Here is a 17,691-nt window from a genome sequence, read left to right as displayed (position 1 = left end):
TGGCCAGCTCCTCTGCCAGCTCCTTCAGCACTCTTGGGTGGATCCCATCCGGCCCCATAGACTTGTGGATGTCCAGGTGGCATAGCAGGTCAAAGACTGCTTCCTCCTGGATTATGGGGGGTTTATTCCACCCTGTCTGCCTTGGACTAGGGTTAGGATGAGAAAAGAGAAAAACCAAGAGATATTCTAAGAATCGGAAAGAACAGGAGTTGCCACAGAAGATGCAGGACAAGAAAGGCCCATCCCCTCTGGACAGACAACCACTGGTGTCAGGAACAGAGTCAAGTTAAAGTGAACACAGAATGGGAACACAAAAAAATGGGGTAGATAATGGCTGCCTTATGCAATCTGAGGGCTCACAGCATTGATTACACTCGAGCTCAAGCTTGGCAATTTCTGCCACTGCATCCTACATTTGTGTAATAACTCTTCGTATCTTAACTCTTCGTATCTTTTAACACAATCCCCAGAGCCCTTATGTGGTCTGAGTTTCTCCTGCTGGATAAGACTATGTTCGAAACATTTCTAAAGCTAATCCTGCTACTGCATCTGCTCAGTTTATAGCCATCTGTGTTACAGATCTCCCTTTTCTGGTATAAATATAGGTCAAGACAATCAAAATCACTGCCTTCTCACCAATATCTCTGCCTCAGACGTGACAGCTGTATGTAATATCTTCACCTGACACAGAATGGATTGTGGTCTTACACAAAAAAAAAAAAAAAAAAAAAAAAAGTTCTTAATAACCTTGATAACTTTTATAAACTTGTTTTACTTTCAGATGAAATTTGTTTGTCATCCTTTCATCTTTGAGGTTGTATTTACATTCTTCTCCAACATGAAATGGTAAATGAGAATCCTCTAGAGACCTCTTCTAAATCACTCTCATTCAATATGCTTTTGCTCTGCTCTTTGTTACTGCTCTTCCATCTAAACTGAATGAACGTAATCTTTCTGATCTCTTCTTTTAGGGAAACCTTTCCTTGTTTAATCTTATTGATTGCCCACTTGTGTCCTATCTGGTTGACAGATAGTGAACTGGGCATTGTATTCAAGGCAATGCATCCCTTTAATGAAAATACAATGCAAACAATATAAATTAATTTCACCCCATTCTTTCATCATTACAATATAAAATAATTTTGAGTCTTTCCATCTTATTTTCTTAATGATATCTTCTTAGAACAACTTGTCATCAGTGTTTTGCCTCAAGTAGTTTCCTTCTCCCTTATTTGTACACAAAGCCCATGGCTTCACAAAGCAACCCTGGAGAATTACTGCTGAAGGGATTGGCTGGTACTCTTTTAAACCTTAATATGAACCCAGATATATTTATCACCTGTTATTTCTCTGAGGTTTTAATGAATGCTTTAGACTTCTCAGCAAATTTGTTTTAGCAAAGCAACAAACAAACCCAGAAAATTCAAACAGATTTTGGAACCTCAGTTACATAGTAAGTATCTTCAAAGCATATAACATATTAAAAAAAAGAAATCTGTTATAGTACAATACTGCAATCCATAAATAAAGAGGCAATCTATTGAAACAACTTTCTTAGTTGGAAGCAAGAGACATTATTATAAATCAGTAATGCTCGCAGTATCAGCAAAATACACAAAGATAACTTGCTGTTAATTCAAAAATGTTCATTAATGTAACTTGATTCTTGAAAGTGATTACAAGATAATCCTATCTTTTCCTACCCTCTAGTAATTAATCTGTCTGGGTTTTTTTGCAGCTTGTCTCATCTGACTGTCTGTCCCTGGAGAACTCAGAGATCCATGAGTTTTTGTGTGAGTGTGGTGGTCAGTCAGAGCTCCCTGTGGGTCAGAGCCTAAGGGCAGATCAGCAGTCAGGAATTTTACTGAAAACATGACATTGAACTTCTATCATGAAATCTGAATATTCCTGTTAATAATATGAAAAGCCTTTGAACAACTAATTCAAAGAAAAACCTTGCACTAATAGAAGCTCTCTGCCGATTTACTCCAGCAGAATTGTCTCATTTAATTTATTGCTACCTTTTTCTTCTCTACTTAGTGCAGCTGGAGGAGGATTAAAACATTCAGACACGGGAAAAAAGAAGCCAATCCAAGCACTCAGCAGAAAGGAGACCTTATCTCCACCTCCACCCCTTGAAGAACGCTATTGAGAAATATCTTTTCCTATTCTTCTAAATTCCTTTGACGCCTTCCCTCTTTCTGAAGAGTTCATTCTCACAGAAGGTAGGTACACTCTAAGTTGCTCTCTTCACTCCAGAGAAGCTGCTTTTCTATCCAAGTCTGGCAGACTTAAAAAGCAAGGATTCCCCACCACCCATTAAATGTTGAGACAGACGAGGGAAGCGCCTGAATTTAGAAACTTTTCCACACAGCTTGGAACTGTATAGCACAGAAACAAACCACTGCAGTCTGGCATAGCTTCGTTTGTAGCGCTATGAAACATTTCAACTAATCATAAAAGAAATGCTACTGTATACCAGCTACCCAAAACCTCTTCTCATTTTGGAAGCTGTTTTGTTTATGCTGAGACCTGCTACACAGGAAAATACATGATTTCAAACCAGTCATTTACCTGGCACAAATAAAAATAGCAAGAAAAACAGACTTGGTCAAATTCCATTGAGGTATTTATATCTGCTAATACAAAAGCCAATGTGATCTCTTTGCTTATTTTTTTGGATAGAGAAATGTGCTGCAGGCTGCATGAAGAAATAGACTATCAGGAAGGTTGATTTCTTTGAAGAGTTGGAGATGGAAACTGCTGCCTCTATTTACCTGTATAAACTGGCTTGTATAAACTTGTAATAGTTGGCAATGACAAATAATAACTTGCAGTGCCTTTTCCATAAAGTTGTTTCCAACTTTAATTAAATTAAATTTTACCTTTTACCAAAGACCAAAATTAAAATCTACTAGTAATCCAACAACTGCTTTTTTGTTTGTATGCTGAATGGTGTCCTTGACTGGAATGCCACAGAGGGAGAAAATAACCAGTTTACAAAATAGTATATGATATATAAAACCCATGCCCAGTTGTGATCACCCAGAATACTGGTCATTCTTCCTGTATCCCTATCCACACTCATACAAAAACTCTGCTTTTTCTTGCAATAGTTTGACTGGATTCTTTTAGGAAATTGTGTCTTTGTTTTACTTGAGTTACATTACTTACTACCTTGAGTACTAGTCTCTGTTTTTCTGGCTTACTAATTTAAATCACACAGCTTGTTACACTGGATTTTTCTGGGTGAAAGGAGGAACACATTACTAGTATTTGGGAACCTCATGACTCTTTCTGGGTAAAAGGAAATTCCCATGAAGTGAAAACCATTTTACCTTAAGCTTTTTTAGTAGCAGACTTAAAAGAAAAATCAGAAAAGGCTTAATTTCTTTTGATGGAGCTCATTGTTATATTCAGTTTAAAATTTGAATATTGTCTTAAAGGAGAAGATAAATTAATTTACCTCTTCACTTTCTTGCTTGAGATGCACCATTCATGATCAAAACTAGAAAGATTTTTTACAGACTATATAACAAAATCTTGTCAGAACACATGTTAAACAGGCAAGGAATAACAGAACATGTGGAAAGATTACAAAAGATTAAATAAACAATTATTCCTTGAATCACGTGGTACCACAGCTATAATTTGTTATGCTTTTGAAGTAAGGTAGTATGAGATTTATTTTATTGTTCATGTGGAAACTGTAGCAGAGGCATGCTCTTGGAGCATAGAAATAATATACCGTGCCACTAGGAAAAAAACCCTTGGCTAGGTAATGCATGGAATGGTATTGGGAAGTATAAGCTGTGCAATATGAACCAAAGTAAAGTCAAATCTACCTAGATGTATTTTCTAGAGACTCAGAGCAGTTAAGCCTCATCAGCTGCAGCTCATGTCTTCTGTAAAGGTTATGACAAGCTGCCTTTTCAACTCGTCCAATCCTGGACTGGAACAGCAACTGAAAATGCCAAGAGCACAGCCTTTGAAAGGCTGAAAGACGAGGTGCATCAATTTGCAGTGATCACTTAGCAGTGACACAAGACTACATTACAAATGAATTAATATTCCCACTGCTGTCCTATCCCTTCATCCAATCCCTGCTGTGTTCTGCTTACAATGAAGTTTGACATCATTATGTAGAAGGAAGAATTATTAAACAGCTTTGTACTGTAGGTTCTCCGAGACCTAAATACGGATTACAATGAAGTTCTTAACTGAAGCAGTTGAGATACAAAGTTCACATGAAGACAGTAGGACTTTCCAATTTTGAGTGTGTCACGAACCTTTTTGTCTCTCTGTTTTCCCCCCACACATTCCTAGTATTGTACTGCTTAATAGCACTGGTCCACTTTATATATTTTTTTAGGATGTGTGGGATTGGGGGTGTGTGTGTTTGTTTTTTAGACACAGTAATAAATACATGTATGTCATTATCTTAAAAAGATAAAAATAATTTCCTTATTTTCAAAGCACTTTGATAAGAAGTGCCATATGGAGGCTGGGAATTGTTCTTCTGAGTTTGCTTTCAGCGTTGGTTTTGGGTTTTTTTTCCCCTTTGTGTTAAGGGTGACTTGTGCTACCAATAACATCTGTCCAGAAAGGAGAGAGGAAAAAAAAAATAAATAAAAATAATTTTCTTGACTCTTTGTGTGTGGTCAAACAGACAATGAACTCACAGAGGAGGTTAAGGGATGACAAGGAGATGAGATGGCTCAGCCTGTATTCACTGTGCAGATCTGTAGAAAAATTTGGTCAATAATAATTTCACATTCAGAAATACAAGCTAGAAAGCCCAAAGTATAGTCAAAGGCCATCCCTGCTGCATTTGTCAATAAATCAGAATGCACAGGTCTCCACTTTATAAACTAAATTGCACATGGAACTGCTATTAGCCAGTTATACAGAGAAACTGTACAGACACAGCAAGAAGCTTCTGCTTTGTAAAACAACAAGAAAAAAAAATTACAGTCCATGCAATAAGTATTCTCTCCATGTAGGCAGAACTACTTGCACTTCATTTATTATTTTCTCATACTGTTGACAAAATAAAGCAAACCACCCCACCACCCCCCCCTTGGGCCTGATGTCCACAGACAGATTGACAGTATCTTTCCATCCCACCCTGTGTGGCACTACTTAATTTATGTGGAGGACAGGGTAGACAAAGAACTATCTTAATTGGCCTGGAGTACAGGTTTTCTGAATGATGTACAGGAAGCGTTACTGAGCTCTATTTGACATGCAGTGTATCTCATATATTTAGGGTGTATTTGGACTGTGGTAGTGCAGTAATGATTACTGGATGAACATAAATCCACCAGTACTACTCCTAGCCTGGAAAACCTAGGCAGTTATAGAAGAGCCCCTAACAAGTTCTCTTCCCCTCAAGTAAATCCAGTGCTAGTATTGCCTTAGTCTGACAATGACTCCGAAGAGCCAGCCTGTATAGCATATACTATGTTGTCAAATTTCTGTAGCAATATTTAAACTGCAGCATAAATTAGTTTCTAAAAATTCACTCAAGCAAAGCACAAAATGTTGTCCCTTTTCCCCCAAAATCAGACACTGTCCATTCCAAGAAGATACAAAATTGAATCCAGTTGAATAGTTTTAACTTTGGATCTAGTAATGTATTTTAAGGCTTCAGATTTCGGTACACATTTTGAATGGCTTATCTGAGATGGTCTGACTTACGATTAAAAACAAACAAACAACAAAAAAACCCCAAACAAACCAAAAACCACAAACAGGAAACCAAACAAAAAACCTTGTTTAAGTAAATTCCAGGTACTGCACAAAATATTAAAATGAAATTCTGTTGGCACTGGCATACTGGTACATTTTCTATTCAAAGAACTCATGCATTTCTTACTTCTGAGATACTTTCTCTGGGAGACCCTAGGCAAGCCAAGTTCTCATACCTTGCTCACTTAAAAGGCCAGTAATTGCACCACTCTTGCCCAATGCCAACATATGAATCACTCCATATAAATGAGAGACTGGATCAAAATTCTACTAGGTACTTCGAACTCTCAGCCACATTTGTGTAAATTTAAGGGTGAACACTGATTCTGTGGTTTTAATCAGTAAAACCACACTTCCTAGAGTATTCATGTACGAATAAAGAGCACATTTTGCACTATGAAAAGCTTTCCATTTGTTCCCCAGACCCTTCGTTACACAAAAAGGTGCAAAACACTGTTTTTGAAAACTACATCTCATTAAGGTTTCTGTCATGCTCTCTGATCATTGAGTTTCATACTAAATACTTCTTCAATAAAACAGAATGTATATAACAATTTTTTGACCCAAGATTGAAAATTCAAAATATTTTTAGGAGCTGCTATGCAATTGCGACAGTCTCATTTTCCATAAATATGGAATCCATTTGCTAATCCTCATCATAGAACTAAATATAATTCATTTAAATACCTATAGGTGGTGCTGAAATACAATTGTTTCTTTAAAAAAAAAGCGATAATCACAAAATAACTCTGTAGCAAAGCTACCCATGAAGACAGACAGCCCACCTGGTTGTGCAGATTTACTGCAGGGAAATGTAGCTGAACTAGAAATCAGACTGAAGTTCATTATTTGTGTTTTCCTCAGGTACTTAGTACAATAGGTTTTCTCGTATTTATCTCTTATAGCCAAGACTGTTTCCAAGACTGAAGTTGCAAAACATAAGGGTATTTTGATTGTTAGAAATACCCAATAGTAACAACATAAACTGTGAAAATGTAGCTGTCATGAATATGGCATAACTACAAAGAAAAAGAAACATAAGTGTGTTTCCCCAGCAATTTCCCTTTCAGGTTGCACATTTCATCCTGATAATCATAAATTTTGCCATTCAGTATAAATTATGACAATGCAGCTACTAATAATAGCTTTCTTGGCATTGGCCCAGTTTGCTGAAGTGAAGCAGGACTAACTAGCTTCTCCACAAACATATAATGGAAAAGAACAAAATCTTTGCCAGGCATAATTGACATGTGGTAACATGATAATCAACACCAGATGAATCCATACTTTCTGGTTTCAAAAAAACCACATAATAGTTCCACATTAGTGATTATTTATAGAACAACTCTGAAGTGTTTGCAATTATGAACATACTTTAGGGTAAAAGTCATAGCTTGAGCCATTTCCTGTAATGCTAACACTTTACACTTAATTTCCAAGTTCTATTCAGACTTTTAAAATTATGAAACTTAAGAAAACAAGTTACACTAAGAAAATAAACAACTTTATTAGCTCTAGAATTTTTTTAAAGATAAATAAGGCACAGTAAAAAAAATGATGTCAGAAAAGAATTGTATAAATAATTAAATGCTTATAATGTTTGTGAAGAGTTTTATGCGTAACATGTAAAACAACTGAACAACATAAACATGAAGGGCAAGGGACCCCTTAGTCCCTGAATCCAGCTCTGTCCATTTAAAAAGTTTTTACAGAACAAAAATCAAAGCATGCAGAACATCAAATTGCCTTTCCCTCCTCTCGCAACATAAACTGCAAGCCACAAATGTGCTTTTCCTCAGTGCATCATAAAACCCTAGGAACAAAACACAGAATACGACATTTACACCTCGATTAACAAGAAAAGAGTAAGAAAGAAATTATATGACTGACACATTAAGCTCCTAAAAGAATAGGAAGTTTATTTGCTAAAAACAGTATGGAAACTGACATTTACTTATTCTAGGTTTCCTTTAATTGCAAAGTTAAGCTACTTTCAGAAAAAAGTAGGTTGCATGGGAAGTAGAATTCACACAAAAATGAATACTCTTTACACTGAAGTTCTTCACAAAAAGATACACCACCCTTTCTCTCAGCATGTTCTTTTGATTAAAATGTAATCCATGGTTTCTTTTTTCCCCACCACCATCTTCCAGATGTTAACCTCTTCCTTGTAGCTGATTTGGAAGTTTAAATAGAATGCAACACGATTAAGATGCAGTAAGGCAACCTACAAAAAGAGGTTTAAAAGGGAATACGAATTCCATAGAGACCATGCCAAGGCTTCAGAGCTAATGAAAGTTCTTGCTCTAAACATGAAAGGACATTATTTTCAGGCCTTCAGAAAATATAAACAAGTATCATTAAATTTGGCAAGGCCATCACACTGAAAAAAAGTTGAAAACCTGCTCAGGGTGAACAACTGTTATTTCCTTTGGCATACCTTCAGCTACATTTGCCCACCTCTCCTCAGAGAACTTTTTGGATTAGAGGGCATCTTTAGTATTTACTTTTGCTTCCTAATGTTCTCCTGAACCTGGTGTCACATATTTTAGTGGCAAAAATGGGATTACAAATTGGCAGTAGTAGAGAAAACTAATTCTTAAGAAAAACAAGAAAAGGGTAAGTAGTAAAGACTGCTAACTACTGTCTGATCTTTGGCAAACTTCTATAAACCTATAGCCAAGCCTAAAATTGATTTAGATTGTTTAAAGAAGCTGCAAAAAAAGCGGACCTTCTCAGAATATAAGCAGTTCTAAGTGCATTGCTCTCCCAGCAACAGATGGAGTAGATGGCACAAATCAGACACGTTGTGGTTAATGTGTACAATTATACTTAATTATACTTCTATTAAATAGCTTCATTACACAGGGAGTGTTTAAGGTAATATGAATGAGTCATTAGATTAGATAGAGGAGCATTATTTGACAACATTTAGATTAACTGATGTTGTTAGGAAAGGACTTTCAAAACTTAAGTTGTACAGTTATAGTGCTGATGAATGTTGTAGCATGGATCAATCATTCCATAGACACCAATGTGGCAAAATGCAGACATTTGTAATGATCCATATGTATTAATTGAGTTTGTAACTCAATATTTTCATTAAAATCAGATAAACTAAACAAAAAAAAATCCAAAATAAGTTTCAGGTCCTAATGACTCAAAAAGCTACAGCTGAACTTGACCAGTTCATTTTACATTAGATATCTTTCAAGGTTTCTCCAACTTGGAGGTTTAGTAAATTAATCAGTGTACTAGCCAGTGAGCGGTCTGGTCATACCCTACTTATATAAGGTAAGATTCCATATGTATCATTTTTTGAGAGCTATAGTACATAACAAGTTTGAAATTGAATCATAAATTCCCTCAACTGTTAGACAGTGTTTACTGTGGTGTCACTTTACCTCTACTTGCATGAACCTGAATTTGGGTCATAATGCTTTTCATAATGGCACTATCTCTCCCCTGCAATTTTGAATATATTTAAACAGCATCTTTTACCAACCAGTGTAGACAGAAAGGTAAATTTGGTCATCAATATAGTCCAATTATATAAAAACTTTGGCATAAATTGGTCTGGCTCCTTTGATATGAGTGGAAAGTAATGAAAATGAATATTAATTTTTATGTTATGAATTTTGAATGTTAATATAGAAGAGCCACAAATACTGGAGCACCTCCTGTACAAGGACAGGCCAAGAGAGTTGGGGTTATTTAGTCTGGTAAGGGAAGGCCCTGGGGAGACATCATAATAGCCTTCCAATAGGCCTTAAAGGGGCCTACAGTAAGATGGGGAGGGACTCTGATTCAGATCAGATATTTGGAAGAAATACTTTACTGTGAGGGTGGTGAGACACTGGAACAGGCTGCCTAGAGAAGTTGTGGATGCCCCATACCTGGAAGTGTTCAAGGCCAGGTTGGATGAGGCTTTGAGCAACCTGGTCTAGTGGAAGGTGTCCCTACCCATGGCAGGGGGGTTGGAACCAAATGATCTTTAAGGTCCCTTCCAACCCAAACCATTCTACAATTCTATGCTAGGTTGGAAAGCTGGTTCAATAACCTGTTCTATCAGTCTAGCACATAAGCCAACTCTGAATTGACAGCTACATGTTCCAAATACACCCTAAAAAGTCAAATGCAAATTGGCCCTGCTTAAGCATAATATCTGCAAAAAAGCCAAATTGTTATGTGAGTTACATAAATAGCCAAGACAATCACCATGCATTAAAATGTTTTTTGTAAACTGGCATAGCTATATACCTCTGGGAGTTCACAAACACCTCTTCAGACACCTAGAGGTAGCTAAGTTAATGTCTTAATGGTCTTGTTTAGTTGTCTGTTTATAAATTATCCCTTTTCTGACTTGACTCCCGTTCCAAATGTCACATCTTACATGAACAACTGCTTCTAGTTTGGCCCATTCTGTGTATCCTACTTGTCTGTGGCAGCATGTTACTTTTTTTTGTAATTCCCTGTATATTTAGGGTGGGAAAAGAGAACATCTGGCACATATGTAGCCATCCATCTGAGAAGTTGAGGGGAAACAAGAAAGTAACTACAACCAGATTTGAGCCATCAGCACTGAAGTTGAAACTTTATCTAATCTCCCACTGTTTTTCCAATTGTAAAAGAACTAGTGTTCTCATTTGTCAAATTCAGTGCTGACAGCTCAGATAGGATATTTCACTCACTGCTTTCTTTTTCAATGTCCCCTGAAGCTGCTTGGTTCTGGAGGGAATTGAGGTACGTTATTATTCCTACTGTACGCTATCATAGATCAGAATCTAGAGTTTAAGTCTTGCCTAGCTTGTACTGTCAAAAACCAAGTCAAGATCACAGCTCTGTTGACACAGGGTTTCAAAACTTCTTAGGACGAACTACATATTGGCACTGGGAAACCAGTTTTTATTCTCAGATCTTCATATAGAAGACAGAAGCCGCGGTGAGGGTTGCCCTCTCCCTTGTGAGCTGCTTTAAAGCTGCAGCTCTTACCCTTGCCCCATCTGAGCTACACTGCAGCAGTGTTGCAGCCATGCCTGTGCCCAGTCATTGATCCAGACCCCGACCCACACACTGGCTTCTCTCGAGACCTCAGACCCACCTCATCACTATGCAACTTGCCTGGCAATCACTGGGCTGTGTCTGTCCCTGCTTATTCTCTCCAGACCTGATCCCAATCCTGTCTTGCTGACTTGAATTCCCAGCTTGACCTTGTACCTGCCTCACCACCACAGACTTGTCTGATGATCTGGACTCTTAGCTGACCCTGGTTGCCATCAGCAGGGCTGCCCTGCTTGCCTTACTCTCATACTGTGGGACTGTACTGGTGAGGTGACTGCCCTTGCCTGCCTTGTGCTTGGCTCCCAGTTTCGCTTCCTTTGTGGAACAAGCTTGCCTTTTCTGCTTCCTGACAACTTGTTGTGTATTTTCTTAATTGGATGTTGCATTTTACAGCTAAAATGCATATTCAGTCCAAAATCCCTCTAACTCCAAAAGGTGGATGCACTATTCCCTCCCAGCCTCCTGACTTTCTTTCTCCTTTTGTTTCCAGCCATCACAGCCACCCTTCTGTCCTTCTCACTCAATTCACTAATGCTCAGTAAAGTAATCACAAGTTTTTTCAGCAAAAGGGGAGGTGATCACATACCCAGGTGGATGTGTGAGGAAAGGAAGAAGGGACTCTCCCATTTTGGTGACAATGAGCTGCTGCACTGTCTCACCACAACAGAAACTTTGCTTTCAGTTTCCACATGTCACAGTGTATCTTAGTTCTCCATTTACCTTTAGTCAAGACCTAATTCTCAGCCTTGCAAGTCCTCATCTGCCACCATAAAATCTTTAAAAAGCTACCAAGACCCAAAGAAAACACTGGTGGTTTACATCTAATTACAGCTGAAAATGAGCAGAAACATGCCTTTCTCACCATCCTTTTCCCCCAGCACAAAGTCAGTGGGTTTTTTTCCTTATTGTTTTCAGAAATATCCCAGAACTCTCACCTTTTCTGCATACCCTTATTCTAAAGAATTCCTACATGACTATGATCAGCAATAAAAACCATGTCACACTCCTCTCTTCAGTCCTCCTGATATTCTACCTACACCTATGCCATATATAGACATCAGCTGCTGAATCAAGAAATCTGTATCAGCGATGGCAAACAGCTCCCAAAACATGACAGAACCACTGTGTATTTATTAACAAAGCATATGAAGTAAGAGATATAAATGATATGCCTTTTTTTTTTTCCCCCCCAAAGTTCAGATTGGCTCATGATGCTATTCATGGCATGTATAGAGGGATATATGTAAAGACCAGAGATTTTGGAGTTGAAAACTCATCACTTTGGTGTTCCCCTACCTAAGTGACTGTAAGAAAAACAGGCCACATGTCGAAGACAGACTACTTGAAAATGAATGCTCTGCAAATTTTAACCACTCTACTAACTACTTAAGAGAACATAAGTGGTACCGTTCAATACAGAATATTTTACTAAATGTAAAAATTGAATTTATTAATTCAGATACAACTTGGGAGGATTTTACCTCTATCTAATGTGCTAATCTCACACTGAAATGTCAAATGTTTTCTGAAACTAATTTGCTGACCACCGTCATCTCTGTTAAAGGTAAAGAAGTACAAGAGAGGCTAAAATTGAAATAATCGTATTAATTATCATGGCAATATCTTGAAGTACACGTAAAATTCTGTTCTTCAACTGTAACATAGATATTTATCTTGAATAAAGTTACTGTTAACACCGTTGGTGAAGAAGTAATTCTTTCATGGACCCTTTCTCTGAAAAGCCTTGAAAAGGTCACTGATACAAAAAAGCAAGCCAAATCTGAGCAAGAGAAAAATGTAGCCTGATAACAGCTGTTGAAAAACCATACTTTCTCTTCTTCTATTCTACAAACACCATGTTTTGGACAGTCTGGCCACGCCTAACATTTTGGAGAAAACAAGACAGAATACCTAAATATGCAAAGCTTTAGACTTGCAACTGAATAAGATTCTACAAAGGGAGAGCAAAACAATGGATCAATCCATACACTCAGGGTTTGTCAGAAGCAATAAAATCAATGTTTATCAATTTGTATGGACTTTTACAGTGGGAGAGATACATACTGCTTATCCACCCTATTCTATTCCTGGTGAGGTAGGAAAAGACAGGAACAACCACTGTGTGACACTTAACCTTTAACAACTCTGTCCAGAAGAATCCATCATAAATATGTTAAGCATCATTATCTAACCCCATCATATCATTTGGAGGAAGCTCCTAGGAGTGTTTCCATCCGTTTGCCATTTGATCATCAGTAACACAAAGTACAAGAGAAAGTTTAGAAGCAGTAACTTTCACAGGCTAGCCTAGAGGGAAAGGGACTCCATGGACTGCCTTGGGACCTATTAGTATCACAGGAAAGAAAATCCTGAGCCTTAAGCATGCTGCCTGGCCAATATTCTATGAATGGTTTTACTACCATTCTTGGAAACTAACAAAGACTCAGTTCCATTCTAATGATTAAGCGTATCCAATGCACAGCTCTGTTAAATGCACTTACCATTCACATCTAGTCTTTCAGAACCATGTAGGGAATAAAACTGCCTCTTACGTTGTATCTGATGGTATAACTGAAATTTTCATTCATTCAGTCAGTCATTTCCCATTAACGCAGACTGATGTCAGACTGTTGTAGCATTGTGTTTATAGACACTAACTAAAAGTTCGCTTTTATACTAGAAGTGCTCCCAACAGCATATTTAAAACTGTTCAAATGTTAACGTGGGTTTTGTTTCGTTTCATTTTTTTTAATTCATGGTATCAACACCTAGACAAAAAAGCGTTTTCATACTCAAAGCAGACCCAATAGAATCAGAAGCATTTTTTTCTTATCTTCAAGGACTTTTTTTAGCAGATTACATATATGGCAAACAGATGCTGCTACTCTAATTTATTCATAACATGCTGTGATGATATCTAGAGAGGCACAGAGTAGACTTGTTTGACCTTTAGCATCCCTTATCTCTCCTGCAAGACATATGTTCTAGTTGCAATACCCAAAGAGCACTTTGTGGTGCTGGCAGCTACTGTTTACACCCACTAATGAAAATATCCCTTTCCTTCTCCTCCTGCCATAAAGCAACTAATAGTTTTCATAAGGCACAAAGCAGAACAAAGACATTGTTTCTGTAATCACTTCATTAATAACTTATTGCCAACCATATACAATTCTGCTCTCTCTCCTATCAGGATGCAACATACACCACTATTCTGAATTATTTAAAAACTTTTGTACTTACTGTCCTCATCAGTTAAGTCACTGAACACAGCTAACAAAGTCTGTCGCAGTGAAAGCCACTGTAATGTTGACCCTAACATTTCCAATACTTCAGAGAGCCCCCATTTCCATGCAAACCTGACCTGAAAATGAGCACAGCACGCACAGTTCCTGCTGTTTCCATCTGCCCATCAGCTGTGACTGCTCCAGCATTTCAGACACTCCTCCACCAGCATGTGTTGAGTGATGGGCAGGACTGCTCTTCTGAAAGCTATCTATAATGTAATAGCAAAGACATCATTTATAGACAGCTTCAAACATGCAAGTAAACTACTTTTTCCACACACTTAGTAAAAGGTTGAATACAATGTTGGTAAATCACTTACTATTTAGCCCTGCTCCTTCTGTAACACTGTATTAACCTGAAAGGAAGACTACTGAACTTAAAGCAACTCACATTTTAAAGTTAACTTAAAAAACACCACACACACACACACACACACACACCCCCAACACAAAACCACAGAGAGAACACAAAACAAACCTTCTTTTCGTAAGTTAAATGCAGTGTTTCCACTGAAAGATTTTCACAGCATGCTGGAGTACAAGCACGTCAGCCTGTTCCCACCTGCCAGCACAACCTGCCTGCAACCACCAAACCTTCTACGCTACCGCTGTGGCCCACGTGTGACGCTGCAGCTTGCACAACCAGTAGTCACTCACCTGTTACCATAATTAATCATGGGCAGGTGATTCTGAGTTTCAGAGGATCCCCAACTGCTTATACTGAAACTCTTGCTCTAAGGAAGGTGCCTTTCTTTTTGAGTCAGTATGGGTGTGACGCATAGCTTACTCTTCCCCATTTCTGCCTGTGCGGAGTCCCAATGGTGCGGCTGTGCCTTAGCCCAGCTCCTCAGACTCAAGGGTCCTCTGGGGTGAACTGAGCTGGTCATCTGGACAATATAGACAAAAAAGCAGAGGCAAAATTGCTTTCTGAGCAATACAGACAAAGCAGTAAAGCTCAAAACGTTTGTGCAGAGACAAGCATCAACACAGGAGAGTCAGGCAAGCCCTCATGACTGACTGACTTGAAGCTGGCAAGAGAGGTGGAAAGCAGAAAGTGTTAGGATATACCTGCGTGGCCTGGTGTAAGGGGGCTGATAATACTAGACCTTCCTCCAGAGACTGGAAGTGTCTTTCTCCAAGACTAGGGCTAACACCTAGCCAAGAATGACTACAGCTCAATAGGCAAACCCTCCCCAGTCGTAGAAGCAATAGCTTAGATGTAGGCTGTAATGGTCTTCAAATTGAAGGGACCAAATGATGGAATATGCAAAAAGGTAAGACCTTTCTCAACGGATTAAGGGTTATTTTTCAAAGAATCAAGGTTTCAAATGACAGAATACAACTGCTGGATGTTTTGACACCTCTGGGAAGGTGGAGTATTTTACACAGAACAAATAATACAATAGCAGGTACACCGTACTTTATGTGGCTTAGTTTGACTTGTCCTGTTATTGTTTTCTCCTGACTCCCGAGTTTCTGTGAGCCATAATTAGTTCACCTGACATGGATATCAACATAGCAATCAACACAGCAGTGTGATCCCAACCGTGCCACAGGGACAAGCTGCTTCTTGCAAACACATTTCAGGTGACACCACTTAGCACAGTGGACTCAAATGTCTGATGAATAACTGAAGTGTTACAAGTACTTTGATGACTGGATTTCATATGTATCTGTGAGCGCTAACAACATCTCATTAATTTAATAGTCACAGTCAGTTTGGCTCCACTACATAGGTGGTAATCTCACAACATCTTATGGTTGTTTATAATGTTCAAAGCACATTCTGTCATTGCTCTCTACAGGCCAGCTCTGCTTAGCAACAGTTCAGTGGAGGAGTATTCTGGAGGTAGTTAAGTACCATCCAGTAGAATGAATTTCAGCCACTTCTTTAACTACATATTTAAACTAACTTTAGCACTTCTTGTTTCCTCCATTTTTATCGCTGCCCCTGGGCTTGATCCTTTCTCCTGCCCATTCAGGATGATCTCCAAAATATTTGAGATGATATAAGGGAGACAATTGCCTTATTTGCTCCCTTCCCTGCTTTCACCCCACATCCTCTTGTCTAATCTGCAAACAAGATAACACCCATGGGTTCTTTGGTTTTGAACAAGGGCTTTGCTTTCCATGTTCACAAATAAAAGCATTTTCAATTTGGGAAAACAAAACATATATTTATACTTAGGTCTTTAAAATGGCTGAATGTGCCAGAGAGTGTACATTGCCAGGTGAGTGGAGATGATTCTTTTAGGAAAGCTGGGTCAGATTACTTAAAGTTGAAAACTGGCTCAATAACACCCAATAATCCTAACTTAAATCACACCAAGGAGGAAATAATCCCTGGAACGTCTTTTTTTTTTTTTTTTTTTTCTGTTGGTCAGCAAATAGTGATACAGTTGCAGTTGTGTTGATAATATTGTAAGGCTCTATACTAATTTGTGTTTGCTTGCATTGGAGTGAATTACAGTTTAGTAATTATCTTGCCAGGATCTTGAGTCAGGAAAAATCTCCCATGCTTAAATAATCAAGGGAATACCTTTGCATGTGTGCCTGAACATCGAAGTAGAAGCATAATGCTCATTTTGATGAAAAAGTTGAAGAAAAATACAAGAAATTAGGAAACTAGGTAAGATTTTTGTACTATTCTCTAGGGCAGCATATGGACATAACCAGTTTCAGCAGGTACCTGAGTGAGGAGCACAGAGGATTTTGAGCGGGAAACCCTGAGGTACCTCAGGAAGGACAAAAGGTTTGCGTGGGAAGCCTTAAGATACTTTTGCAGGGACAATTCCTCCGTGTTTCAGTAGGAAACTACTTCAGCAAGGAGAGCAAAGCAGTTTGAGTGGGAAGTACCTCAGCATGGTGAGCAGGAGTTCGAGATGGAAGCACTGAGGTACTTCAACAGGGACAGCAGGCAAGGGTTGTTTGGGAAGTCTTGATGAACCTCAGCAAGGAAAGCAGACGATTCCTGTGTCTAGGTAGGAAACACTGCAATGCCCAAGTGGGTACAGCACCATGGTGAAATGGTGGTTTGATGAAAGCAGTTCCAGTGTTTTGTTGGGAAGAGCTGAGGTGTATCAGCAGGGACAGCAGAGGAGTTTGAGAAAGAAGCATTGAGTTACCTCAGCAGGACCACAGAAAGATTTGGCATGAAGCTCTGAGGTACCTCAATGAGGACAGTGGAAGAGATTGTGTGAGAACCTCTGAGAGCCTCTGGAAGGACAGCAGAAAGGTCTTGGTGGGAAGCTATGGTTTACCTCAGCAAGGACAGCAGAAGAGTTTGGGTGAAGCCCTGAAGTATGTCAGTGAGGAGAGCTGAGGGGTTTGAGCAGGAAGCCCTGAGTTTCCTCAGCAGGGAGAGCAGAGGATTCTGAGAGGGAATCCCTGAGCTACTTCTGTGCAGCGAGCAGAGTATTTTGAGCAGGAGGTGGTACTACTGTGCCCAGGCAGAAGAGCCCTCTGTGCTTGGAGCAGCCCTCTGTCAGCAGGTAGGTGACTCCTGCCCTGGCCTTTCAGAGGCACGGAGCAGAGGGGAGCAGCCAGTGCCCTCACTGCAGTCAGGGCTAGGGCCCCAGCTCTTTGCGTGGCCTTT

The sequence above is a fragment of the Egretta garzetta genome, unplaced genomic scaffold (genome assembly GCF_000687185.1).
Source record: "Egretta garzetta isolate BGI_Z169 unplaced genomic scaffold, ASM68718v1 scaffold297, whole genome shotgun sequence".
In the NCBI taxonomy this organism is placed as follows: domain Eukaryota; kingdom Metazoa; phylum Chordata; class Aves; order Pelecaniformes; family Ardeidae; genus Egretta; species Egretta garzetta.
This window is presented reverse-complemented; position numbering follows the sequence as displayed.